Here is a 25,819-nt window from a genome sequence, read left to right as displayed (position 1 = left end):
GACATTCTTCAGGCCGCTGTTGTAGTGACCTGTCAATCACAGGTAGCCCCGCCCTAAACCGTCCCCTGCTTTATGGTCTCTGTGACTCTAAATGGGAGCATCTTTGACTAAATGAACATCATGCTGTGTTGAAGAAGACTTGTTAACTCATTCGAAAAATGTTTCCTGAGGAAATAAATCAAGAGAGAAGGAGGAGCATTTTCTCATAGACTTCTATAGGATCTCACTTCTTTGTAGAGGGGTAAAAGAAGTCTGAAGTGTGTGTGTGATTCTGGGCTCTTGTTCCCCCTTTGCAGCCCCACACATATCCCCGCTGTGTCCCTCCATTAGTGGAAACATGTTTGTTGTTGTCATGTGTTCTTCTTCCCATCTGCCCCCCTCATCTTTTTCTCCCTGCTCCCTCCTCATTTCCCTCCCCCTCCTCATCCTCTCCTCCTCCCCCTGGCTCACAGATCATCTGTGATCATTAGAGGAGCTTTAAATTACTCTGAATGCTCCTCCGAGACTCCAATCAATTCCAAGTAAACAAAATCTCCTCAACATGTTTCATCTTATTAAACGGACAAATCTCTCTGCTGAGTCATTAATCTGAGGATGAAAGAGATACTTCAGTACGAGGAGGGGAGGAGGAGGACAAGTAGAAGTAAGAGGAGTAAAAGAAGGAGAAGGAGGAGGAGGAGAAGAAGTAAGAGGAGTAGAAGAAGGAGAAGGAGGAGGAGGAGAAGAAGGTAAAAGAGAAGTAAGAGGAGAAGAAGAAGGTGAAGTAAAAGAAGGAGGAGGAGAAGAAGGTGAAGTAGAAGGAGGAGGAGGAGGAGGAGGAGGGAGAGAAAGAGAAGGAGAAGAAGGAGAAGTAGAAGTAAGAGGAGAAGAAAAAGGAGAAGTAAAAGGAGGAGGAGAAGAAGAAGGAGGAGGTGGAGAAGTAGGAGGAGTAGAATAGGGAGAAGGAGTAGAAGAGGAGAGGAAGAAGAAGAAAAAAGAGAAGTAGAGGAGGAAGAGGAGAAGAAGAAGGACAAGGAGGAGGAGAAAAAGAGGAGGGAAGAAGAGGAAGATGAGGAGGAGAAGGAGGAGGAGAAATTTTTAATGAGCTTCTCTAAATTGAATCATTCGTTCATTCCTCGGATGTTTCTGTCCAGCTCTGGATCCTCCCTGACATCACTCTTCACCTCTGGCTCACTGCCAGCTGATACATGATTGGTTCACTGTGTCGGGGTCAGAGGTCACAGATGACTCATGCCCCTCGGGTAAAGAAGTATTCCTCACAGACACACAGCTTCCAAACAGTGTTAGCTCACACTGTTCCTGAAACAGCAGCTTTAGTTTTAGTGTTAACAGCAGGAATGTGATATGAAATATTTGGCAAATCAAACTATGCTTATAAAAACTGATTTTGGAGAGACTATAAACTTCAGGGGTGTGGACGGCCATGTTGCTTCTTCTTCTTCTTCCTCCAGTTTTATGTTGCATCACTGCTCTTTTATTTATCTCTCTTCTTGAGCTGCTAACTAAATATAATGGGAACGCCTCAATGCTAAAAGATAGACGGAAAAAGGAGGGAGTTATGTCTGGATGTAAACTGTGACATCCGTCATATACATGCAATCAGAAGGTCAAAGGTCGAAGGAAGGATGAAGGAAAGAAACCATAACAGACAGAGGAAATATGGTTAAACCGTGCTGCTTTTGTTGGTGTCAAAGTAACCGTAGAGAAACTAAACATGATTAGTAAGTGTTGATATCTCATCTCTGTGGAATGATCCGCTTTGTGTCATCATGTTCTCTGGTTCTGTTTTCAGGTCATCACATCGATTGTTGTTTTAAGAGAGTGAATTATCACCGGGTTCAGATTTCACCATTGTGCTCTTTCTAAATGTTTGGATTCAGTTTGGAGAGGAGAGAAGATGTGGAGGAGGAACAGGAGGAGGAGGAGGATGTGTTAGGAAAGAAGTGAGGAAAGATAATGATCGGGTTGATGAGGAAATGTGAAAGAGGATATTTGGGGTCCTGTGAAAGGAAGAGAAGGGCTAAACATAATTTCAGTCAGATGCATGTTGCTCAAACTGTGGTTACAGAGTCTGTGTTCCTTTAATGAATCCTGCAGCATTTACAGTAAGCTTTGGTTTCTAACAACCTGGTGTCAAGTGGGAACAAATCATACACCTGTCAATCACCACGGATGCTGATAAAGAGAACAGACTGAGATATTCTGAGTCATAAATTAAAATATTTTTAAAAATCCGATTCTGGGTTGTCACTCTCTCTAATGTCAAACATGCACAAACTACAGGATGTGAAAATAACAGCCCATCACTCACTACAGGAGCAGCCTACCTTCTTACGTGATCTCGTGAAATCTCATGAGATCTTGTATGATCTCGCAGGAAGCAAATGTAAGCTGTGTCCCAATCCATGGGCTGCAGTCTTTGAAGGAGGCGGTCCACGGAGGATGCTCCGTTCACAGCCTGCGTAGACCGTTAAAGCGCAACTGAAATGAGACGGTCTGGTCTACCCTTGCATCGCCAAATGCAGCTCCCGTCGCCTGGCAACAGGTAGCTAGCGGGCTAACTAGCTTGCATAACTAACATCGAGTAAGTTAACCAATTATTTAAAAGACAATATGTTTCAAAAGGCCCTTTCGTTTTCTTAAAAATGTGTAACGCAGCTATTCAATTGAGTTGAAACCAAAAATTTGGAGCACAATGCATATCGGGATTCGTTGGGCGCGAAGGCTCCATCGGGTGCATCCTTTGCAGCCTGGGAAATAGAGGACTTATCTGTAGGATCCTTCGAATTGGGACAGCCTTCGGTGTGCTTCTGTGACGCAAACGCCCTTCAAATACGGCCTTTGAAGGCTGCAGCCCCTGGATTGGGACACAGTAAACAGACAGCCTTCTGCGGTGAGAAATAAACTATATCAGAAGGCTGAACAAGTCTGGATGAGAACATGTTGAACAGGTTTGTCTGTTCTTCAGCAGGAACTGGAGTTAAGATGTTCAGTAGTGGCATGCTAGCTAATGTTAGCCTCAGGGCTGGATTTTTTAGTGCTCCAAAACATTGTCAGCTGTCCGCCTCCTTCTCTCCCTCTCTCTCATTGGCTGTTTCTGCTCAGAAAGTTCTGACGTAATATCTGGATCTTAAATCTTAAATATAGAACATGTTTGAAATGATTAAGACGTCCCTGATCAATCTGCGAGCGTAAAGTCTGCACATTACTAGATAATCTGGACCCAGAGCAGATTGTCACGATAGATGAATCAGGTGTAAATGGGCCCAAACCTCCTGCAGTCTGAGCCCGGCCTGGGTCACTTTTCCTGACTGGTTTACAAGTTCTGCTGACTTCATCAGCCTTTGATGCAGCAATAATCAAACATCTTTAAGCCTGTCTCAAAACAAACACAATTGAATAAAAAGGAAAGGAAAGGAAAGGAAAGGAAAGGAAAGGAAAGGAAAGGAAATTAATAAATAAGATGTTTGATAAAGAAGAGAGAGAGAGAGAGAGAGAGAGAGAGAGAGACAGAAGTGCAGCTGTCATCTCTCTGACTTTCTGTGTCTTCTCTTTCAGCCCCTCTCTTCATCACTCTTTCTTTTCCCTCTGTTTGTGTCCATCTTCTCCTTCAGTTTAACTCTCTCACACAGGCCTCCCTCTTCTCTCCCCTCTCCCCTCTCCCCTCTTCCCTCTCCTCTCTCCTCTCTCCTGCTGTGTGTTGTGTTTCGAGCTGATATCAGAGTTCCTCTAAGTTCAGGCCGAGCTGAGCGAACGTCCAAAGACTCCAAAGTAACTTCATCTCTTAAATCTGTTGACATGAACTCTTCACACACTGAGAACATCTCTGTTTTTACTGAGCAGATACAAACATCTGGATCTACACACACACACACATGCCCTGTTTCTCCAAAGATACAAACATCTGCACGTTCCAACACACACTTACACACACTCTGCACAAACACTTGGATGTTCACGTACACAAACTTCTTCTTCTTCTTCAAACGATGAAAAACATCTGCCCACACAAACACACACACACACTGAGGCTGTCCACACGTGTGTGTGTGTGTACAGTGGATGAAGAAAATCCTCCTGTGATTATCTTCATCAACAAACAGCAGAGTGCAGCTATGTGAGAAATGAGCACGGTAACTTTGGTGTCCAGATGTGGATGAAACTTAAAGCTGTTTGTGTGTTTCAGACTCTCTTCAGACTGATTCTCAGAGACACTGAGCCTCTTCATCAGTGTGACGACATAAACTGGGAGGAATCTGACCTCTGACCCCGAAAGCAAAGTGTTACTTACTTTGGGATTTTATTTTGGAATCATCCGAGCTGTGACCGCATCAGCTGATCCTGGTGTCACTTCATCTTCACAGAACTCACTGAAATGATAAGAAATTATGATTTCATTAGGTTATAATTAAACATACAAAGATAAGAAGAAACAATACAGACAAATAATCTCATAAAAGCTACGTAAATATTAAAAATGGTAACCCCTTCCTGCCTGCTTGGTCTCTTTTCTCTGCTCCAAAAAAAGTCAAATAATAACAACAAAAGCATTTTTTAAGTAAATAACCAGAAGCTGTATTTCAGTTTAACATTTAATATATATTTTAGTGCTGAAGTGCTTTTAAGCTTCTATAAATATAGGATAGTAAAAAGATGACTCGGCACCAACCAAGAAAAGTTATCTGTTTCTGAGACAGATCTTGAACAAAGTTAATTCTCCACATATACATATATAAAGTTCAAACATGTAGGGATGCACAATCTTCCTCTCTCTCTTTCTAACATGACCAAAGACACGCCATTAAAGACAAAACATACTTGAGGGGGGATTCACTAAAAGATGCGCGGCTTTTACGCCTGCAAAACCTGTGCAAATGAGACAAATAGACTCAAAGCCTCATTCTCAAAACACACGCAGAGGGTTAAATGCACCTCAAAGTGTGCTGCAGAGCAAACAGCGTCTCTGTGCTCCGGAGCCGTTTGTGCATATTTGAATAAGTCATTAAGCAGATATTCGGGGGTAATTTGGCCTCTTTCTATGCAAATGAACTTTGTGGCAAAAAGCACCTTATTCACAAACAGCAGCGCTAACAGCACCGCGCAGTTAGAGTGAAAGTACTACTGTCTGCAGAGAGCTGGTGGTAACCGCAGCGCAGAATTATAAGGGCTGTCACGCTAAGTTTTCAGTGATCATGATGACAATTCCACCTTTTGTGTGAATAAAATGTATTGGTAAGTAAAAACAATATGTTTATGATATATTGTCATTATTATTAAGATCAGGAGACCAATCAGTCCGGGGCTGTGCGAGGCTCAACCTCGGCACACGGGCACACTTTGGAGCCATTACGTATTAGAAATATAAGCCTCTAAAATAAGTTTGAAAGAAGCTTTTTGTGACTACAGAACCTGATGGTATGGATTAAGATATAATTGAATCATTGCAGGAAGCTGTAGTATGAACAAAAAGTGTGATGAACACTCTGAAGTTCAGCATCAACGGAGAGGAGAAGTCTCTGTTGCTGAGACAGAAACCGGTCGAACACGGGGTAATTTTCTGTCATTTTAGTGTCAGAATGTTCTGAAGACATGTGGCCTGTAAAAAGTGTATTCAATTTTTACTACGCAAAACAGCCAGGTGGAAGAGAGTGTCGGTTTGGGGACCTCAGAATTAAATCTCTGACCTTTTGCAGATGACATGACTTTGTTTGCTTCAAACCTCCAGCAAACACTAGAATATACATCTTTAAATACATAATGATACATTTTAACAGGAATAAAGCAACAGAAAAGTTCAAGCAAACACTTTGTTATTTGTCTTTAAATCTACACATGCATTAAAAACTATTATTTCCTGGTCCATCAGGGTTCTGGTCATCATTTTGGACCTCTGGACCTCTAGTCTCTATTCTGTTGGACTGACCATGAAAACCTTGTAAAAGATAAAGTCAAGTAAATTCATAAAGCCCATTATCTTCACAATCTTTACAGCATATGACACCTTGAAGAAACTAACTGTAACTGTGAAACAATGGCAGAAACTTCTGGAAGATTAAAGAGAAGACACAGAGATAAAGAGACATCAGTGTGTCTGTAAAATCTGTCCTCTTTTCTGTTAAAGTCTGTTTCTTGTTTTTCTTTCTGCATTGAGACGACCACGAGGAGGAGGAGGAGGAGAGGAAGAAGAAGAGAGACGTTCTGGGTTTGTAATCAGACAAACTCTCCACGGTCTACCTCCACATTAACCTGCTGTCAACACCAGTTAGACAGAGCACCGAACATGCTGCCCTCAGCGGTTTGGATGGTTACTCTTGAACCTGCCATCAAAGAGCCTGTCAGCCTGTAGGTGTATGAAATGTTTAATTGTGAAACTGTTTTTTTCATTTTTCAAACATTCACCCGACAAAGATCGAAGTAGGATTGAAAAGTTGTGATCATTAAAAACTTTTTGTGTTTGGAGAAAGTGCTTCAACTTCCTCTCAGCTCACACTGGAAATATATTTCCTCCATCCTTGCTTCTTTTCCCTTTTGAAGGAGCTGAGATGTGAAAAGAGACGTGAAAGCCAGGAGCCTCGATACTCAAATGGAAAGCATCCGTGTTTGGCCGCATTAAGCTGTTTCCAAAGGTAAAGAAGTCTAAAATCACAGCAGGCAGAGAAGCAAAAGCCAGACCGAGGATTTAGATCACAAGGAGGCAAAATGAAGGCTGGATGGCCGAGGCTAACAGAGGCAAGAGACAATCTGATACCAGAGTTTAAGAGCAACAGGGCAGGTATATAAAGTTATTAGAGGATTAGGAATAAGGCCTGTCATGAAAATAAGTCTAACAAGCTTCTACTCAGTAGTTAAAATGAAGTCTGCTGTACCTGGACCTTTGGGTGTCATTTACCAACATCTGCTGTGAGCATCTTCTCTTCAGGTTCTGGTGAATCTATCAGCGTCTTTAATCTACGACCTGCTCCTTCAGGTGACAGATTATACCTGCAGAGCCTTTAGACCCAGCAGAGTTAAGTCATTCATGAAGTCAAGAGTTCAATCTGAGTAAAAATGTGACAATGAGTTCAACTTATCCTGCAAATAAACACAAATTACACTCTCATAACCTCAGCTCTTTGGCTAATGTTAGCATGCTAACAACCAGGAACGAGATGGTGAATATCGCTACTATTCACATTAGCATATTAGCATTGTGAAAGTGAGCATGATGCCATGCTAGCATTCGCACTTAGCAGACTCAGTTGCTAGCTTGGCTGTAAAACGTTTACTGGATTTGTCACAGAAACCATCTTCCATTCACCATGGATGTTTGTGTCGACACTGACAGTTTAACATATCTTACATCACCAAACAATACTTTACAACAGATGACACAGAGGAGCTTCCAGGGGACACTTAATAAACACCAGCAGAGCTTCGTCAAACATCTGCTTTTTCTCTGAAGCTCTGTGTTCAAATGTGAGCTGCTCTGTGGACAGACTGATGGATTCAGCAGAGGAAGGACGCAGCAGATGGTCTGACTGATCGTACTGTAGGTCAGGAGCTCAAAGTTACTTATATGCATGAATAAGAGCTCCAGTTAAAGTGAGACACGTCTGCTGCATCAATGACGTCTTGACCTTCTCTCTCTGTAAGCTACAATATCTGCATTCCTCCTTTTACGTTAAGTCTCCTCAACCACAGGACGTTGTTCACTTTACATCCCTGATTAGTTTGAAATAAACAGGAGGATCATTTGGATTCAGAGAGAAATAGAACCATCAGAAAATACTGAAAACTTCACAGTAGTGAGTGCATAACATAAGAAACACTGCATTTAAAGTGTCAGAAAAAAAGGCCAAAGACTGAGCACAGCAAGAGACTTTTAATCAGTACGCCATTGTCCATCCATCTTCCTGCCACACGTGTGTTTATTCAAACATGAGTTTTTCTGTTGTGAAATTCTCAGGTTTCTGACGCACACACACACACACACACACGCACATGCACACGCACACGCACACACAGGGCAATAATAAAGCTAACAGAGGGAACCTGTTTCTGCGAGTGTGTCGTATTTAATACAGTGTCCCTGCAGGGAGAGAGGACAGAGGGGTCAGTATATCAGAGGGCTTCCATGTAGTAACAAAACACACACACAGTTAACATGGACTGCATAATGTGTAGATTCAATGCACAGGTATAAATCAGACTGAAATCTGCAGATAAGTCCATGAACATTACTGCTAACATTGCTGCAAACATAAAAATGCTAACTTGTTCATAAGGCTAAACCTAACCCTACTTCCTGTAAGCAGTGTTATAGGAATATTCAACCTTATTGGTGTCAGTTTGTGTCACTTTCACTGTTGGTTTCTCTCAGGTGTTTGAGGTAAGCACCTGTTTTTTCCCATCTGATTTTACAGCCTGAAATGTATTTGAATTAGTAATTACCAAAGACAAAACGTTTCTCTCATGCATGTGCTGCTGTTGATTCAAGTCACTGACACTGGGCAGTTTGAGGACCTCTGTTATCCACATATTAATGCTATTTTCTGCAACACATGCAGGAAATGTTTGCCTCAGGTCACAGCGGGGAAACTTTACACACAATATCTGATATCTGATCTGATATCTTTTAAATCGTGCAAACTTCCACCCTTGATCCATTTTTGTTTCACATGCAGGTTAATATCTGAAGAGATTCGGGGTGAATATAAAGTAAAAACTATATTTCCCAAAACTACAGCAGCGGCCCCCCTCCTCTGAACTTCTTTTACCCTCTGTGTCTGTATAATGTTGCTTTTTTTTCTCTGCATTGCCCTTGTTGCTTCAGATTTTGCTTTGCATCAGTGTCCTCTGCACCCTTATGGAGCCGAAACCTGATATCTGAGTATCCATATATGTGGAACAGCGTGCAGCTCTGCACAGACACGAGGCTCCCTGCAGCTCTGCAGGGTTAAAGTTTGGAAAATGTGTATTAAAACCTGAAGCACAGCCAGGACTGCAGCAGGGTCTGCAGATAAAAACATCATCTCTTATTGTATATTCCTGCACTTTGTCTGATTTTGCAGCTTGTTCTTGTCGTTATCAGGCCACTTGGAAGACAAATATGATGATTTACTCTTGCTTTTACTCTTTGCATAACTCACTCTGATTGGATGAGTCAGCTAAGCACCTAAAATAAAGCTGTGAGGATTCATGCTGCACATGTAGGAGTGTTTTTCCTTTCACATGACTGATGGTACTTGGCATAATGTGGGCCATTGAGCGGCCCGGTGGGGTGAGCTCAGCCAATCTGGAATTTCACCCAAGTGTGAAATGGAATTTCTTGTTCTGCCTCCCGAGGCCAAGAGCTTTTTACTCAGACTGATGACACGAACAGGGGGCGTTAAGGAGAAAATCCACCTTAAACCCAACACTTTTAAGACGGTTTAACATGAGACAGATCATTAGTAAGTGAAGCTGAAAATAACTGTACAGCACATCTTTTTCTGCAGACACAAAACAGACGCTTTATGATGTTTATAACCTGGACTCTGCAGGTGAGGAGCGTTGAAAATCCTCTTTTAACATAGCAGACTTCTTGCAGCTGGCACTCAGACAAACACAGCAGTGATTCTTCACCATAATGAGGGAAGTGTAACGGTGAAGCGGTTCTCCTGAAACTGACGTGATCTGCTGGACTGAAGCCGAATCACTCTGCTGGAGTAGCTGGAACAGAAACATTCAGTCCAGTTGTACGGGGATTGTTAAGAGTAGAGACTCTTTCCTTTCAAAGGATCTTTGGCCCGAGCACAGACACCCGCTTGCAGAGAGCACATCAACAGACAATTTCTTTGTCATTCGGAGTCATTTAATTGCAACCCAGTGAGCCTGCTCCTTTTAACAGGTCTCGGGTCAGTTCATGAGAGTTGTTATGCTGAGTGTATACAGCTCACACAGAGCAGACTTTATCTTCTATCAGGAGTAAACAGAGGAGGAGCTGCAGGGCTCATAGAGGGAAGCAGGACACATGCTGGGCGATGATAAGAACACAAGCATGCAGCCAAACATACACGAGTATACACATACTTACATGTATATACATAAACACACCACAGAGTGGACTGTTGATGTTGGACAGTGTGGGAAATTCCACTGAATACACATATTTCTGTAGCATACCGGTTCATCAAGAGCTTTCAGGGTAAATTAGCTTCAGATGCATCTAAAAAGGAAAATAAAATTTGACTATTAAGTACAAAAAGTGTTTGAATGTCTCCAGTAAATGTCTTGAACTGGCTGCAACATAATCCTTGATGGATCAAAGTGCATCCACTAAAAGCTCTTGTTGTTTCCACTGCCAGATTGTTATTCTAAGTGTCTGACAATATTACAGAAAGGATCCCTACAGAGATAGACCTTTTGACTGCAGAGGAAGATGATTTTTTTAACCACAAACAGACGTTGCATTGCTCTCTTCAAACACACCAGACTTTATTCACAAAAATAGTGATTTTACCTCACAGGACACCGGAGCTACTGCTCTATCTCTGTCTCAATCAGTGAGTGTTTTGGGATTATTGTGTGACTTTGTTGTTTTAAAATGGTTTGGTCTGATCCAAGACAATATTTGTATCGCACACAACAACACAATCAAACTAACCAATCAAGGTAGCAGTAAACCAAAGGCTCCTGTGTTCTGTGAGGTAAAATTACTGATTTTGTCAATGGAGTCTGGTGTCTTTGGAGAGAGCGATGTAACGTCTGTTTGTGGTTAAAGAAACAGTTTAGAGTTAGTTTCTGCTTAACATCCCTGCTTTACCATTTCCTTTCTTCGGTGAATGTGTACTGTCCCTGAGAATAAACATAATTGTATCAATATATTTTCAAGTTGGTAGAGACCACAAACAGAGCTCAAACAGACTGAACACTGGACTCAAACCCGCTAAATAAATGATCATGTTTCTCCGTAACTGCTGTGATGTAATCGTCCATATTAACCTGAAAGGTGTCAGTACCTGGCATTTGTTATGAAGACACCCTGCAGACCTGTCAGGGTTATGAGTTTGACCTTTGACCCCAATGCTTAGCCGTGTGGGAGGTGTTGGAGTGTTGCAGCATCAGTGTGTGTGCCAGCAGGGACTCATGGGGCCTTTAGAGCAACGTGGAGTCTGAGTGAACTTTCACAGTTAGACCCTAAAAGTGTGACCTGTGTGGCCTGTGTGTGTGTGTGTGTGTGTGTGTGTGTGTGTACCTAATGGTTATTGATCTGAATCTGCTGTTTTTTCCTTCTTTTTTTCCAAACATCTTCACTTTTATTCACAATTATGCTTCTTTTATATGTCAGAGGAGTGAGCTAACTTAATACTTATGCGTCGTCTTAATCTTTTTTACACATTCTATAATTGAATTTTCTTTATTTGTTATACCCTGTTCTTGTCAATTGATTATTTTGCATTATTTTCCTTATTGTAAATCTGCACTTTGAGCTGCTTATCTGTTTGCATTGCATTTGTGCAAGATGCAAAACAAACATGCTTATTTTTCTTTATTATAATACATGCAGCCACATCTCAGTCTGTGCTTTAATACGAGACAGGACCGACAGCTGCATTTAGCAGCAATGTGGTTTAAAATGAATCCTGAAAAACAAAATAACAAGCAGTGTTATCTAGGATCTAAAACTCTCATCTTGCAGCATCCCTGAACATTTACAACCTGTTCCTGCTCAAAACATCACAATCTTATGAATATTTTTTAAATTCTATTTTAACTTTGTGCATTTGTTCTTCTTCCTTCCCTCTGTTTATCCCCCTTTTTTTGTCTATCAAAGCACTTTATAAACTCTTTTTAAAAGTCCTGTATAAATAGAGATGTTACCACAACCTTAACCTTTAACAAACATACAGTCACATATCTTCATGTATAAAAAATCAACTGGTCCGAGTAACAAATAAACTCGTTTTCATAGCTTACCAGAAAATAATATGTACACAAAGTTCCTCCAATGTACTCAAGTTTGAGGTCGTGTGTTTTAAAGGGTTAATGAAGGCATGTTAATTGGTCGTTCATTTCCTCACTGTGAAAAACATCTGACAGATTTATTACAGTAATAACAGCCACAGTGCTGCTCTGCATGGAGATTATGTGAGAGCACAAAGTTGTTCCTTGTTCTGAGTCACAGAAAGGCCTCATCAGTTACACAGCTGTTACAGTAAAGTAAAAGTACTGTTATAGTGTACTGCTGTGAAAGTGTTTAAATTAGTGCCAATAAAAATAAGAGAAATTACCAGGAATGACTGCCTGACTACAGCTGCTTCAGGGTTTATGAACTATTTTAATTAAAGATCATAAAACTTTCTTCATCAGGCTCCGAGGAAACAACGTGAAGTTTAACTAAACACAATATAAAACCGGGAAGAGTTACAGAAATGTTAAGCAATCTAACAGTAAAACACATACGCACATAAAGTCTGCAACACAGAGCCAGTTTGACACAAAAAAACTATTTTAGAGGTTAATTTATATTCTCCAAAACTTTGGTGACGAGCTGCTTTTAACGAGCCTGTGTTTTATGATGTGGTTAAAACCTTCAGAAGAGGTCAAACGGGCAGAGAGATGTAGCTTCATGGTGTTAGATTGGACCCCCGGGGGCTGTGATTCACTAGACGAGCTGTCAGGTCCATCTGATGGTGATAAAACTATATTTACTCTGTGTGCAGAGTTAACAGGTTACATAAGACCCAGAGTTTAAGAACAAATGAGGGGTATAAATTTGCAGTCAGACAATACATCATATTTCTTTTTAAAGCTATATATAACAAGACTAGGTCAAAACCTACACTGATTGCATCAGGTCAATGTGCGCTTTTGTGGGCAAAGTGTTACAAGGACTTTCCTTATGAGACTGATGACAACGTGTTTGAAAGCAGGTGCGCGCTGCGGACGTAGGTGAGGACAGCGGACGAGCAGCGGAGGAGCAGCCCCGCCTACTCCCCAAACAAAGTATCCAGAGCCGTATAGACAGAGAGTCGCGTTAGTGGAGGTCCAATATGCTCCATGATCCACCATTGCGATGTCGCAAATCTCTTTCTCTACGGCTGTGAAAGTACCGTCACTCATTCACTCACTCACTCAGTCACATACAGACCCATGTGCAGGGCTGACCCCGGCGGTCAGCCAAAAACTGAAATGCATGTAAAACTTCTCTTTCAACACGTGTTCTGTCTGATGGCAGACACATCACTGACTTTGTGATGCTGAAGGTTTTGTGCAGCAGATGTGACCACACATGTTAGTTCTTTGGTATTAAAGCATTTCGTTAACTTATATAGTGATGGACAGAGACTGAGCCTGGGCTCAAGCTACAGGAGTTTTGTGCAGATTTATTCCTGACTCAGCCCTCCTGACAACCAAGGAGTCTGGCTGGGTCCTCGGGTACCGATGTTCAGCCCTTATAAGATAAGATGAAGCTTTATTGAACCCACAGCAGGGACATTTTCGGTGGTCAACAGCAGCAAAGAAAGGTGTACAGTATAACCAAACAATCAGAGCAGAGAAATACAGAGCACAGGAAAGTGAACATTAGAATGACAGGACTTTACAATCTTGGACTTGTTTGGGGCAGATTATTTCAAACATGTTTAATCATATAGATCTGAACTCTGGATGATTAAGTCGGAACTCTCAAACCACCGGACCACAGCAGCCAATGAGAGAGAAGGAGGCCGAGCTGCTGACTGCGTTTTAAAGCATTGGTAAATATCATAGCCCTGAGGCTATTGTTAGCTAGCATGCAGTTGACAAATAACTTAGAGGTACGATCTCTCCTCCAGTTCTTGTTGAAGAATAGAAAACTTGTGTTGAGCGAATGTCCATAAACACTTCCGCTCCAGACTCGTTCAGCTTCTGCTTTAGATCGGAGCCGTGGCGATAATGACCCGGGTCTACTGCAGAGTCATTTGGCCCGGGTCTGAAAAAAGCCTAGTGTTAGCGGGTGTTATTGGGAAAGCGGCTTTAGACGAGTGCTAACAGATGTCAACAGTATGTCTATGATGGCCAACAGAGTTCTCAGTCTGTATCGAGAAAGAGAGACTAAAGTCTGAGATCATAAACACACAGACTCATTTTCAGGACTTTTACTGCGTTCTTGTTTTATGGGGCCACACAGCGCAGTGAAGAGTGACAGGAAGTCAGTCAGAGAGCAGACGGACCCCTCAGTGCTTAAAACCAACAACGCGCCGAGTGTGTCCGTCTGCTCAGGAAACACAAAATCTCACATATTACACATTAAAATGACTTTCAGGTCGTTTCTGCAGGCTCTTAATTTGAAAAGACACCAGTGACTGAGAGAACTACAGGCCTTACAATACACATAAATTCAGCACCTCTGGCTGTGATAAACCTAGGTGTATGAAAGAAGAGATGTGTTCAAACATGTCAGCACGCCTGACTGTGATCAGTCGATGGACCAGTCGAGCTGATTGAACCAGTAAGGGAGTGGGTGTCTGTTTAAGCTCCTGAGAGGCCAACACAAAAGTCTCTTTATATATTTCTGTATCTCTCTTCACTCCCACATAAAAACACAGATTCTTCACAGCAGCTGTGCTGGAACAAAAGAAACGTTTCTGATATCCCACGTTTGAAAAAGAAATCACGCCTACTGAAGAAGGATGTTATTTGACTGTTTAATATGAAGCAGGTTTTGTCTTCATCTCTACCTGCAGATGATTTGGTTGCTGAATCATTAAACTAACCCTCTGAAACACTCGGGACGTTATTATAAACAGAGGGTTGGTTTAGAGCCTGTGAGCCACATGAGGGCTTCACAGAGTTGTTATGTGGCACAGATCTTTTTCAATCTTCAGTTTTAAAGACATCATCTCAAAGATTTCAGTTTCGTTCTCTTTGGCTGCACCTAATGGCGATAAACTGTAATTGCGGGAGCACACTTCCTACATATCCAGATCTAGACATAACTCTTGATTTTCCTCGCTGACGGTCACTTTCCTTTTCAGACTGTTTGCCTTCATTTGAGCATCGAATTAGTTTCTTTTTCTTTGGATTTTCACTTATTTTTGAAGTTGTATCTGTAGTCATCGATCTTTTCTTTGTTTGTTCAGCCATAGTAGATTACTGTTTACTCGTAAGGCTTGCAGAGAGCGGAAAAGCAGCAGCTTAGCTCCGCCTACCCTCTCTGCCAACCACTGCTGGATGATGGAGAACGCGTCACTAACTGGTCGCCGCTTGTGATTTTTACCGTGAAAGTCGCCACAGACACAGAGTCTGTAATAATACTATATACTGCAAATGGCTTTCATCAGTAGGCCACAGGCTCAATCACCATTGTGTCACCTCATTCGGCAATAGATAGTGACTTAACAGAAATTTACAAGATTGAGATTATTACTTTAAAGATGCTTTTATGGAAATCTGAAGGCAGAGACATGCTGACACTTCATCTGCCAGAGCTGGATAGTAACCTACAAGTGCTCCAATCAGTACAGCCATATAAGTTATTAGTTCCTACACTTCCTCATTTGTTCTAATGTGTTGAAATAAGAGCACCAGTCAAGTAAGCGAGTTAAGGAGAGGAGGCCTCTCATCCCTGAGGTGAAAGATTTGTTCAACCCATGCAACAGAAAGCAATCAAGTTAGCAATAATAAAAATGCAATGTTCATTTAGACTTTCAAAATAAAGGTCCAGTAAGTTGTCAGATCGCAAGTACCCCAAAAGAAGCCTCCGCCTAAGGAAGCGTCACAAACCTCTCTGTAGGCCTAGTGGGGTCATCAGCTTATGTTAAACAGGCCAAAAAAGTAATCTTAACTAGGGTTAACTGTTTATGTGCCTAACTAGCATAACATTTGTACGTGTATTACTTGCATCACATGACTTAAAAAGAAGTCACTTTCTTAAGAGAAATCGATGTCTACTTCTGGTGTCACTTGGAAATTGAACACTGATGTCCGACTTCTACGGCACATCCAACTATAATCCAGAGCCTTGGTTCTCAACTGGTGGGTCGGGAACCAAAAGTGGGTCACGGAGCTGTTTTCAGTGTGTCACTTGAAAGATGTGTGCTTGAAAAAACGTTGTGGCCAAAAGTCGACGCTGTGCTTTTATTTTGAAGAGCATGGGTTTCCTGATGTGCATGCAGTAGTTTATTCACACTCCATGTACCCACTGATTGGGTAATCCCAGCTACAGTTACATTTACATTCTTGAAACTTGCAGTAGTTGCATTTATGTTGCACTTTTTCAGTTTATTTCTGTTGAACAAAAAAGGCTGTTCATTGAATGAATTGTAGAGGGAATATGTTCTTGACTGGTTGGTCAGTGAGGCTAGACCAGCTGAGAACCACTGCTCTAGAGAACAGCATCCAGAAATGAAGCTACAGGGGAACCTAGAGAGTTGTATTTTGAAGCTTTGGGCCGCTGACCAAGCCGTTGCATTTGACTAGCGGTTGGGAAAAGGTTCAGTTACAACTTGGTTTTTTTTAAACAAACAAAACATCTCAGCAGTGAAACTTTGATGTTGATTTTTTATCTTTAGATATGAGCCTGGCTAGCTGTTTCCTTCTGTTTCCAGTCTTTATGCTAAACTAGGCTAACTGGCTTGAAAGTGGTCTCTTTTAACTCTGATTTTCTGGGGAAAAAACAAATTTTCTTTGAAATGTTTTCTTTCCCAGCATTATTTATCATTTAAATTTAATTTTATATCTCTTTGTGTTTATATTCAATCATCCAGGAATTAAAATAATATGTTCCCTAATCTCTTTCAGTTTGTTTTTGCCACCACATGAAGAAAGAACACTGGTTATGTAAGAGGAACTTTAAGAAGCGATGACACAAACTCTGGACGTTGGCCCTGACCTTCCCCTGATGATTCCCTCTAAAATGAGCAACAGGAAGAGTTTAAGTTAGTTTGACTGTGGAGGATATTTGTTCTGGGACTTGAACAACTTTATAAACTGCAGTAAAAGCAAAAACTCAAGAGCGAGAATCTGCAGACGCAGAGGGAAGTTTGACCTCTTCAGGTCGCTGGATGTAGTTTCCTGAGAGGACAATGGAGAGAGATCTGCTGAGTCAGAATATATCATATATCTGAGTTTTCATCAGTGAAACAGGCTGTAATGGCTGCAACATAATCCCTGATGGATCAAAGTGCGTCCACTAAAAGTTCTTGTTTTTTCCACTGAGGCTCAGATTGTTATTCTAAGTGTCTGACAACATTACAGAAAGTAATCCTACAGAGATAGACCTTTTTGTTACAGAGGAAGATGATTTTTTTAACCACAAACAGACGTTATATCGCTCTCTTCAAACACACCAGATGCCATTGATAAAAACAGTGATTTTACCGTACAGAACACAGGAGGAGTTGCTGGTCGACCGCTGCTCGGTGAGTTTGTTCGTGTTATTGTGTGTGACATAGATTTTGTGTTGGATCTGAAGTAGCCTTTTAAAACATCAAAGTAAGACATTTACAGAAATAGATTAACCGATTGAGGCAGTGGGAACGCCTGCGCCCTGCAAGTGAAAATCATTGTTTTAGTCAATGGAGTCTGGTGGCTTTGAAGAGAGCGATGTAACGGCTGTGCAGGACTTTGAGGGCTTGTTTGTAAAATGATCTCTATGTCTTTTTTGCTCGAGACTAACAATATATGCAGCAATGAAAAAATTAAATCATTAAAAAAAAAAATTGTATTCAAATATGTGTAAAGCTTCCACTTTTAACAACAGAGCGTCCTTTGGCTACAACCCTCTCTCTCGCCTCCAGAAACGTTTCTTAACAAGATACATTTCTTCCGTCACATTTGCAGATTTGGAAAACCTCCCTTCCCTATAAATTTAAAATGTTTGTTAGCAAATAAACAGCTTAATGATTCTTTCTTCAGCATTTATAAAACTACAAGAACCCCCCTCACACGGTGCAGCAGATTGATTTCATCCTGCTGCGGATTCTTCTCTCAGTTCATCATTTCTCTGGAGAGTTTGAAGACCTGGAGGTCACCAAGCATGGGGCAAGATAAGCTCTGAGTGAGTGTGTGTGTGTGTGTGTGTGTGTGTGTTTTGCATGATGTCATGTGACTAATTGAAAGCAGGATAGGTGTGTGAGAGTGTGTGTGTGTGTTTAAGGATAATAACTTGACTTATAGGCTTTAGGGAATAAAGCTGCTCTGTTGACAGGATGACTTTGTTGCTATAAATCTCAGCGCACACACACACACACACACACACACACAGATCAGTGCATGTAACACACCTCTCCAGGAACATTGATCTTTCTAACAGCTGTTTCTGTCTGCAGACACACACTCATAAATATGCAGGTAGATGCACTTAAATCAATCAGATACACACACCTCACACACACAGTCAACAAAAATATGCATAAATATTCAAACACACAAAGCAGCCAATCGTCAGTGAGTGTGAAGTGTCAGCCTTTGTATAAACACACACTCGTCACATACAGCAGCTGTGTCAGTGCCTCCTACATAAGGATTCACTTCACTCTATTGTTTCTTTATAGCTCTGTTTATTACCTGCTGTGCGGAGGAATCTGGGAACATATGCAAAACCATTACTGAGCCAGTTTTACAGCGACAGAAGAAGAAGAGTACATTTATCAGATTACAAACAGACACATGTCGTATTCAATCATCTATTTATCTTTTAACAAACAACGTTCAGTAAAATGTTTCATGGGACTTAATTCACTGTGACATCCATTATATTTTAAAACACTTCATTAAAGAACCTCCTCTGTGTTATCTAAACACACGCACACACACACACACACACACACACACACACACACACACACACACACAGACACACACCATGCATTCAGTGTGTGACAATAAAACAGAACAGCAGCACAGTCTGCTCGGCACGCTTCATTAAACCACAAACCTCATTAATGTGATCATGTTCACATTCAGCTGATTTCAACCATTGTTCACACGTCTGAACCAATAACAAGAGGACCAGTGAATGTGGCCCTGACAGAACCCACCTTACCAACACACACACACACGCACACACACACACACACACACACACACACACACACACACACACACACTCTTTAGGCATTTAATTCAAACACAATTGAACCAGTGACCTCCTGCTGAGTCCATATAATCACCAATTAAAACAACCTCCCACCCAATGATTCCAGGGCAGCAATGTAAATATATATACATGTATATGGATGTGTATTTACCATAAAAAGGGTGATTGGTTGATTCCTGAACCTCCACAGAGTAAAGATCTCCTGACTGCAGACACCTCGAGGGACTGACACCAGGGTCGCCTGATAAACTACAGAGAATAACTTTTTTTTTTTATGTTTTCAAATCAAAATCTAAAGTTTTTCACAAACATCACTTCATTTTCTATGTAACTGTCGAGGGTTTGACTAATACCTGAAAAATAATAATACAATTCCATACATTTCTAATGCAAATATGAAAACATTTCCATTAAAATAATGTCCACTGTCACAACTTAATAGACACCCTGCAGCCAATCAGAATGGAGAGTTCATCCAGAGCATGGTATACATCCTGATGATGAGCTGATCATCGTGCATTATCCCCTACATGCCTGTTCTCTGTGACATGAAGTGAAATGACAGATGTCTGGTTCCACGTTAAAGACTTGTGCCTCCTGATGTGCAGATGAAACATTGTTCAGGACTGCTCCTGCGTCCCACAAAGGGTACACGAACCACAGTTTTGGAATCAATCCTTCAAGTATCGAGTACACACACACACACGCACACGAACTTGACAGAATTTGAACTCAGCTGCTGCAGAGCTAAAGAAGTAGATGATGGGAGAGTAAAAGAGAGAGAGAACTAAACAGAAGGGGGGAGAAGAGAAGAAAGGAGAGATGGAGGCAGAGAGATGGGGAAAGAGAGGGTGAGGGAGGGGAGGATGGGGGCAGAGTGGGGGAGGGCGAGCAGCAGATCTGACCTCTCATGTTGTGTTGATGTTTTCTCTGGCAGCTCGTCGCTCTGAGCCGAGCTCACTGAGGGGTTCATGAGAAACTGGCTCTCCGTGACTCTGAGAGCAAGAAAGTCCGGCACACAGGGAGGAGAGAGAGAGGAGAGAGGAGGCACTGAGAAGAGAGAGAGAGAGGGGAGAGGAGGAGGAGGAGAGAGGAGGACAAGGACAGAGAAAGGAGATTGGAGGCACTGAGAGGAGAGAGAGGAGAAAGGAGAGAGAGAGAGGAGGCACTGAGAGGAAAGAGATGAGGAGAGAGACAAGAAAGAGAGAGCGAGAAGACTGCATTGCACTGAGAGGAGAGAGAGGAGGAGGAGAGAGGAGGCACTGAGAGGAGAGAGAGGAGGAGGAGGAGAGAGGAGGCACTGAGAGGAGAGATTATGCTAAAGAAACAGGCAGATGTATGCAGGAGGAAGCTGAATATTAGGAGATGTTTTAAACATGGAGGTTGGATATCACAGGAAGAGTTTAGACGGGGAGAGGGAATCCCTGATAGCTTCTTATCCCTGAGTAAAGGGAAACATTAGCCAATGTCGTTCTTTTATCTTCGTAATCACATTAAAAGTCTGAGAGTGAAACAGAATACATGTGTCTGTTTGTTATATCGCTAACCACTGAAAAGCTCTCAGCCTTTGGTTGGTAGTGTGGTCAGCTTTGTGGAGGATCCTGATCACTGACCGGTTTCCTGTAAACATGGTTTTTGAGCAATCAGCTTGTTGCAGAACATGTAAACTTGTTCTCAGATTTCCTGCCACAAAACCAATTCTTCTTAATCTCCCCAAAAACCCTGGAAAACCCTGAGAGCAGGAGGACTTGGCTTCATGCAAAGATATCAGAATAAGAAGTAAAAGACGGGAACAAAGAGAAGGCAGCTAGGGCTCGGTGATTGACAAGTCACATCCACAACTTGAAGAACGTAGAAGTTCATTTAGACGCATCTGTTAAAATCTGTTGTAGCTAGTCAAAGTTAATAACACTTACTGTGTTTTAATCGTGCTTCTGCTAAAAAAGCTAGCGTTAGCTAAAAACTAAGCTTTGCTAACCTCCTCGCTCCTCTTTAGCTCCACCTTCTCATCCAAATATGGTCACCTCTGGCTCCAATAAAATTTGATGGTGACAGCCAAAATGCCATACAATGGCTGCGTCCACTTTTTTTTCTATACAGTCTTTGGTAAAAACCATTTTGTCGTTTCCTTTGTTTTGTCGAATGAGGAACCTTTGAAAACTACTGAATCTTAACCTGAGACTGTGAATCAAATGTCTGTACGCCTCGATGCTAAGAACAGTGCTGTGTTTCCTTTGTGTCTGTGCACACATGCTGAACAAGGTTAGCATCATGTGCACGTTTCACCTTTAAAAAGACTCATTCTTATATCCACTTGTCCTGTTGTGTTGCAGTTGGTTAATGACATAGGTGTCCACCGTAGTGGGTAATGTTGTTGGGGAGTAGTTCCAGGGGAGGAAAAGTCGCATGTCGAGGGAGCGAGAGCTAAGGAAAGAGAGGAGTTAACCAACCTGTTGTGGCTTTTCCGTGGTGACCTCAACCTTGGGTTAGCTGTGAGCTGTTAGCTGGCGCAAGGACATAAATTTTGGGCTCTGTTGAGCTAGCAACGCACATCGCCTCTTCCTCGTTTTTCCTCCAACCGTCTAACTACCCCGCAACGCCACAATATTCTTTCTCCCAAGTTTCATCGTGGGTGTTTAGCACATGAACTCCCTGTTATTGCTAGCTAAGTGATAAAGTCACAATTCCAGTAACATGGACATATTCACTCTCTAACTCTCGTTAACATCTTTTTGATTAATTTACAGAATCCATTTGCATCAATGTTAAACTATTGTAGAGATATTCCCATGGATTTTAGAATTGTTGGTGGTTTTATAGACTTCTTTTCCCACACTGGTAGTCATTAATCATTCAGGGACTTTTCTTCAACCGCTCTTCTGTTTGGAGTCTGCATCAGAAAATGTTTGGTTTGGACCTCCGTTACCTTTCAATCCCCAAAAGTAAGGGGATATCCTGCACGTGCAAAACTGAGGGATGGGGCCAAGGAAGAGGATTGGGATGCGGCCTGTGTGTGAGGGGGGGAGGAGGATGCTGCAACACTAAGGATCAGGCTCTTCTCACTTTTTGTTTGACAGTTGGTCAGAGAGACGACACATACGGGGAGAGAAGCCCAAATAAGGGTCTGCACCCAAAAAAACAACCACAACTACAAAACAGCTTTACAGGAAAAGTTGTTTAAAATAATTGGCTTTGGCCGCTGTGAGCGCAAAGTGAACCGAAGTCGGCCAAAGTTTCTACGAGCAGAATCACGTTTCACACAACAAACAGCAGGTTACAACAGATAGTAACACCACAGCTGACTGTGAGAGCAGACCAACAACATCCACACGCTTTCACTGAACCCTGGAGACGCAGCATCCCTCACCTGCCCTGTTCTTTCTAGGCAGAAACGAGCGAATTAAAGCTCACCTGAGTCTGGCATGTAAAATAATTTCTCCAAACTGAACAGCTCTTTTAAGGTCAACAGAAACGGTTCGTTTGCACTGAAATGAAAGTAAAAAGTTTGCAGTTTGAGATGAGCAAAGAGCAGCTTTTTTACTCTGAGAAAACAGCCATCGAGTTACTGCATCTATTAGGAAAACTGATTTTTAAATATCATCATCAAATATTAACTTTAGTCCTGTAATGAGACTTTCTGAACAAATGAACCAAAGATCATCAACCAACAAAGGTCAGACACCCACTTTCTCTCAGGACAAACATCTTTTTCTTTCTGAATTTAACTCTTAAAAACTTTAAAGTAGCTGCTGATGATCATCACAGCTGATAGAAACACATCAAACTCACCTGACTGGATGAAAACCGGTTTAATCCCAACTGTCAGTCAGAGTCCACCTCACCAAACTGCCTCAGCGGACGAGTCATATCCAACAGAGCCGGTGGAGATCCTCCGCCTGCTTTACTTTCTGTGTGTGTGCGTGCGTGCGTGTACGTGTGTGTTGGTGTGTCGGTGGGTTTGGCAGCTGCCTGCTCGCCCCTGATAGCATCCAGCCTGCAGCTCGAGAGCTTTCCCCACAACGTCAGAGAGAAAGTCAGCTCCTCATGCCTGCTCCCTCCGTCTCTGACACTCACTCTGTTTCACAGCTCTCTCCTCCTCTCCTCTCCTCCTTCTCCACTCCCTCTTCTGTGCTTCCCTCCTCCTCTTTTAACACTTCCCACCCTAAAAAAAATCTGCTCTTTTCCTCTGTCAATTAGTGCACAGAAGAGTCCTGCAATCGTATCGTTTTCCTCTCTTTCTTCCTCCTTCAGCACTTCACTCTAAATGATCTTATCTGTATCTCCTCTCTCAACTCCTCATTTCCTCCCCTCCTCTCCTCTCTCTTTCTGTCATCTGTCATTTCCTTTCTTTCCTTCCATGTGAATCCTCATAACTTTCTCTCTTTTCCCTGCCAAAATCTCCCCCCTTTTCCTTTCCTCAAATCTTCCTCTTTCTTCCTGTTTCCTGTTTAGCGACAACTCTCCTCCAGTCCTCTTAGACTCCTCTTTCCCTTCCCTCTTTCTGTTACTTTTTCTTTTCTTGCATTAGATGAAAATATTTCCCTCCTTCCCCTCCCCCCCTTGCTCCGCTCTGTGAGTATCATGTTTGGCAGATCGTCTTGGCTCGGGCACAGACCACATACATCCCTCGCTCTGCAGCTTTATGTCCTGATTGATGGTCAGAGGTTTGTGGAAATAAACATTTCATTCTGTCACATCTTCATGTGTGGAGACGTTTCTGAGCACACAGACGGGTGGAAACCTCCGAGTGTAGAGAGGGAGGAAGGAGAAGAAAACATTAAAGTTATTGTTTGGGTGGAGACGTTTTCTGTGATTAAAAAAAGGTTATATATGTGGGAAAAGTAGGCAAACAAAGTGACAACATACTGTTGCTTAATATGAACCTGGTTCCACCTGGCTCATAAAGATGGCCGACGCGTCTCCTCCTCCCCTCGTTGTTCTAAAGTGAAGCCTAAACCCCTGGAGCGGGCGCTGCCATCTTGCTCATTTGTATCCAGAGTGTGTGCAGCAGAGATCGGCTGGTGGAGCTGCGGCATCGACATCCCGTCCCTTCCTCTACCCGAAACACACCTCGCGGCCTTGACATGTTGGAGCCCTCAGGTGGGCTTAGTCTGCAGCAACAGCTTCTTGTGTTGGTCTGAAGCAGATATTCACGCTTATAGTGGGTTCAGTGACTGTAGTGTTAGTGTTAGTTACGTCTCCTCTCACCGTTCCTCCTCTAGTCTGCTGCTTGGGAACAGAACGCTGCAGGAGCCCGATTTGCCTACAGAGCTGTCAATCATGAGGTCACACCCCCTTTTTATAGCATCAAATAACTAATTAAAAGTAAACCAGAGAAATAAACACTAACTATAATGACAGAAACCATGTTTGAGAAAAATGTATAAGACGTATATTTTGATTTTATAGTCTGACTCAAGTCCCATCCGTTAACATGGAAGAGGCGGACTCTATGAGCTATACTGCAGCCAGTCAGCAGGGGGCGATAGAGAGGTTCTGGGTAGCTGTCATGTCGGCCATCTTTTTATACAGTCTGGGGTTCTTTTTAAAGGGGCCATATATTTTGAATGGATATTCTCATATTCTGCATGGGTTTCACATTGTTGGGTTTTTTATTGTTCACAGTGAAAAAGTGAAAACAGTGAAAAAAGTTCAATTTTTAAAAGGGTTCAGAACAGCTGCAGGTTTCTATGTAGAACTTTGCTTCCGCTGAAATCGACCAATCATCATTCACCATCATTTACCGTCATTCACCTCAGGCTGCCAACCATTCCGATACCTCCTGGGAACTCCTACGTTGCTTCCCTTGCTCTGCTATATCGTCCTTCCACTCAGGGTCCGATCCTGGCTTGTACATTTAAGGCTGAATAACCGATCCGAGAGCAACCATGTTTTCTACAACTTTGGAGTGACAGTGTAGTTCAGCCGCTCGCTCCCCCACGTGGGATCGCACACGTGGGAGAGGGGCTACGCGGTCACACCAAATACTGTCAGCCAATTGTGGCTGAGGTCTGACCGGAGGGGGCTTCGAAAAATAGTTAAATTAAAATATGTATACAATGTATAAAATGAAACAAACTTTACCAACGTGATTCAGAAACATGATTCAGAATAGAAAATTGATTGCATAGCTAAAATATGTCCCCACAATCCTCTGCAGCCGAGGACACGCAGGATGACCGTGCAATGATAAATTGCGCTCCTATGTGTGAGCTACAGGGTTCAAAGCTGAAGGTGCAATGTTATGATGAAATTATATGACAAAGTTGTGGGCATACTGCATGTACAGTTTGTTAAGGGCAGCTGCAGGATCTACAGAAGTTACAATGCAATTTGGTCTGCAGGGTTGGACTTAGTGTCAGGAGCATTTTCTGTAAAACTGACACCAGAGAAGTCGTAAACATGCTCATCTTGTCTTCATGTTGTTGCTGCTTTAAACAAAAGTCTGGTTTTAAATGGAGTTGTGTTTACTGTCACATTCTTTGAGTGTTGTTTTGTCCGTTTCAGGCCCACATCACAGACTCATAGAGCCACATACACACACACACAGTAAACTATGCACTAAGCAGCAAAAATGCTGTGTGAGAAACCTCATTAAACACTGTCTGAATTCTTGCGCTTATGTTAATCTCCAAATTGTTTGTGAAGTTCTCCTGATCACAGCTGGAGAATCTGAGATTAAAGGACGTTGACACCAGCTTTGAGTTTCATGAGGAAGCACTTTAACAAGCTGAGGTCGAGTTTTCGCTCCCTTTTGTTTGCTTTTCTGATGTTTGT

The 25,819-nt window shown here is 42.2% G+C and overlaps 1 protein-coding gene across 1 annotated transcript in view; it reads right to left on the bottom strand.

The window, feature by feature from the left end:
- ripor3 (RIPOR family member 3) overlaps positions 1-23,164 on the bottom strand; it is a 43,244-nt gene extending 20,080 nt beyond the window's left edge. The window contains exons 1-2 of the mRNA XM_069678292.1: positions 22,832-23,164; positions 4,292-4,370 (exon numbers count right to left, since the gene is read on the bottom strand). The gene's annotated coding sequence lies outside the window, so the exon portion shown is untranslated. The remainder of the gene's footprint in view (positions 1-4,291; positions 4,371-22,831) is intronic.
- Between the last annotated feature and the right edge of the window lie 2,655 nt (positions 23,165-25,819).

The sequence above is a fragment of the Semicossyphus pulcher genome, unplaced genomic scaffold (assembly GCF_022749685.1).
Source record: "Semicossyphus pulcher isolate SPU_LCO1_2020_fin unplaced genomic scaffold, fSemPul1.0.p SCAF_3, whole genome shotgun sequence".
Lineage (NCBI taxonomy): Eukaryota > Metazoa > Chordata > Actinopteri > Labriformes > Labridae > Semicossyphus > Semicossyphus pulcher.
The sequence above is the reverse complement of the archived record's forward strand: the minus strand, read 5'-3'. Positions and strand labels throughout refer to the sequence as shown.